The sequence below is a fragment of the Bison bison genome, unplaced genomic scaffold (assembly GCF_000754665.1).
Source record: "Bison bison bison isolate TAMUID 2011002044 unplaced genomic scaffold, Bison_UMD1.0 scf7180017864464, whole genome shotgun sequence".
Classification (NCBI taxonomy): domain Eukaryota; kingdom Metazoa; phylum Chordata; class Mammalia; order Artiodactyla; family Bovidae; genus Bison; species Bison bison.
Genome location: NW_011495025.1, coordinates 6,066,255 through 6,069,685, shown reverse-complemented (window position 1 = coordinate 6,069,685; position 3,431 = coordinate 6,066,255). Strand labels below are relative to the sequence as shown.

General features: G+C 47.4%; 1 protein-coding gene across 2 annotated transcripts in view; it reads right to left on the bottom strand.

The window, feature by feature from the left end:
• Positions 1–2,670, bottom strand: part of PPM1K (protein phosphatase, Mg2+/Mn2+ dependent, 1K) — a 23,401-nt gene extending 20,731 nt beyond the window's left edge. The window contains exon 1 of one of the 2 annotated variants that reach the window (XM_010860178.1): positions 2,454–2,670. The gene's annotated coding sequence lies outside the window, so the exon portion shown is untranslated. Of the gene's footprint in view, positions 1–1,656; positions 2,426–2,453 lie in introns of those variants that run through there. The other variant, XM_010860179.1, reaches the window with a different exon arrangement.
• Positions 2,671–3,431: the final 761 nt, after the last annotated feature.

Genomic DNA, 3,431 nt, shown 5'->3' with positions numbered 1-3,431 from the left:
AGGAGAAGGGGATGACAGAGGATGAGATGGCTGGATGGCATCACCGACTCGATGGACATGAGTTTGGGTAAACTCCGGGAGCTGGTGATGGACAGGGAGGCCTGGCGTGCTGCGATTCATGGGGTCGCTAAGAGTTGGACACGACTGAGCGACTTAATTGAACTGAACTGAACTGAGTGGTGAAGAAAAGCCACATATACCACTACAAGACTGCTATGCCAATTTTATACTTTCATCTTATTCCAATTTTATAATCCTGCAATGATTTAAATACCTCAGAGCTGGCCAAATGTATTTTTGGAATAGGGAGGCATTCACGGTCCCTGGCAGGAGGGTGCACTTGGGATTTGAGTTAAACTGCTCTTGACTGCTGAAAGCAGGTCAAAAGGGCAGTTTATTGATGTCATGTTAAGCACATGCCAAAATTACTCAGGAGTTCTAAGGATCAGTACTGCTCAAACCTGCTTAGCTTTATATTTCTAGCAAAAATGTTTAAGAATGTATTCATATCTGCCCATTATAAAATGGCACTCAGGTATTTTCATTATCAATAACTTCCACAATGGAAACACAGGTAATTTTAATATTCTTAGAATGTTTCTTTAATGGCTCTACAAAAAAAACAACCAATTTATCACAATAAATTCAAATATTATAGAAACCTCCAGAATGTATCTCAGGAAATTTGGACTCCAGTATCCTCTTTATCAGTACCCTGCTAGGAGGAAGAGAAAGAAAATGTACTAGTCTAAATGAAGGAAAAAACAAAACCAACAAGAGAAACCCTGAATGACTCCCCTTATGTTTGACCTGAACATATGTTTAGATGTGCAAACTGAGAAAAGAACAAGGGAGCAATGAAAAGTATTCATTATTCTAATTCCATAAATATTTTTTAAAACATTTCAGTTAACATGGATACAACTCACAGAACCATGTTCCAAACCTTCATTTAAGAATTTTCCAGAACAACTAAGTATAAGGTGTGTATTTTTCATTTCCTCTATAGTACCTAATACAATGTTGACATCTATACATTAAATTTTCAGTAAATTTAATTTTTTTTTAAAAAAGGAGAATTTTCCTTTACATTCTATGCTACATCACTAACATCTCTCCCCTCTTCCTTCCTCTTCTCTTAAGCCTCCAGTCAAGTAGGTGCTTGAGTTGGTGGTCAATAGAAAGTGACTAAGGTTGCAAGAAAAAAAATCTTGAAAAATTGTAACTGATATATTTTATTACACAGTGGAGTGTTTTTTTCCTAGGCTAAGAGGCCACTGTTATCTTTCAAGACCATTACAATCTGTCACCTTAGTTACTCATTCTGAAACCGCGGACAACCTCATTCTTTCCTCCGCACAGGCGAAGGGGCTGCAAAAGACTGAAGAGGCCTTGCTGCACATTTCCAGTCTGAAGCTCAGAAAGGCCGGTGAACTTTACAGACTCCAAATTCCCTGGCTATTGCCACCCGGAGCCTCGTCTTTGTCACCTCACGTGAAATCTCTAATCTACAGACAGCGGCTGCTAAAAAAGACATCAAGGGCCAGAAGGCCTTGAGATTACAGTGCTCTTTTGGCAAAGCAAAACCCACGTCCTCAGATCGACACCAACCAGGGCTCTGCATCTTTCTCTGCTCCGATCCCCTGAAAAGCTCACCCTTGGACAGTTTGGGATCCTGGGCTTGGCTGGCTGGCCGTGACAGATGAATGACCAGGGCGAAACACGGCAGGAAACACACCCTCCGGCCGGCGCAGCCCGCGGGCACTGCAGATGGCTAGGTTCCCTCCAGCACTTTCCGCCGCCCTGTCTCCGCCTCTCAACCACCCTCGCTGCGTACAGATTCCGGGTGTCGCCACGTCTCCCTCAGCCCGACCGGCGCTGCACCGGCGAGAAGGCGCTGACACTCGCAGCATCCTCCTGCCGGCAGGTTGAGGCGAGGCGGGGGGCGATTCGAGGCTTCGCTGAAGGGAAGCGCGGGCTGGGAGCCCCTTCCTCCCCTCTATCAGTTCAATTCAGTCGCTCAGTCGTGTCTGACTCTGCGACCCTATGAACTGCAGCACGCCAGCCGTCGTTCCTTCCAAGTTCCATTGCCTCCTTCCATCCCGGTCCAGCATATTCACCGGCAGGAGCCTCCAGCCTTCCGGCCAAGTTCAGGCGGAACGTAAAATCTCCGCAGAAAATGCCAGCAGCGGGTGGCTCAGCCGAGGTGGGCCCCGCCCCGACATGCTGCTCCAGACCTCGAAACGGAAGAAAGCTGTGCACAGCGAACCCAGACAGTGACCGCTGGGCATGCACTGAAGGGGCTGGAGAAATTAAACGGACATTTCCCCTCCTCTCCCTGGGGAACCAGTTTACTCTCCATTCCGCGGATTGGGAGCAATGGGACATGCCCCCTCCTGTAAATAATACTATAAACGGTTAACATAAATGAAGTGCACTCTCCAACCTCTTACCTCGTGATGGCAATATCCCTGGAAAATGTTCAATTAGCTAATGGAGGGCGGGAGAGGCGTTTTCTGTAAATAAGACTGCCTTCTCCGATGTTTTCAATCTCTGAGGCAAGCAGTTACAACAGCCACTGGCTCAATCTGCTGGAAATTCTTGAGAATTTTTCGCCCGCAGTAGGCCAAATAGAGAGGGGAGAAGTCTGTTCCCGCTGACTGACGGCAGCTCCAACCAACCCACGCTTCACGAGGCGGCGCGCCCGCGGCCCTGCCCTTAGTCGCAGCCAATCACAGGTTCCGACAGGACCGTGCCTCCCCGCGAGATCAGTTTGACTTGGCTGACTTTCAGCAGCTCACAGCAGAGCGACGTCGACTTGAGCCAGTCGTGGCTTGTTGGGATGCCCGCCCTCCCGAAGGCTATGGCGCGCAAACCAACGCGGGAACGCCTCGGCAGTGGACGAGAAATTTGGTACCTCGCCATAGGATTGAAGAGAGGTGGTGGTGTGTCGCTTGGGGCAATAGAGCGGTAGTTGTGACAACTAGGAGCAGGAACGGAATGCCAGCACTTAGCACTTTGCAGGGCTATTGAAAGGCACCAGGTTTCATTGCTATTCTTTGAAACATTCACAGTAAACCGTTCTTCCTGACTGAACAGGCAGGCATCTCATGATCCCTTGAGAAAGTTTTTTGGTTTTTTTTACTTTTTTTTTTTTTTTTTGGCTGCGCCTCACAGGTTGTGAGATCTTGGTTCCCTGACCAGGGGTGGAACCCCTTGTCCCCAATAGTGGAGCGAGAGTCCTAACCACTGAACCGCCAGGAAATTCTCATTGAGAATGTTGATTCTTTCATTTGACAAGTATAGGCATTGATATTTGTTTAGGGAGGACTTTTTGAATACTTGGCACTGGGATATAATCTTGAAGCAAATAGACATGATAGTCGCCTTCATAAAGCTGCCAGTCTAATTGTGGAGGAAGAGGGAGAAGA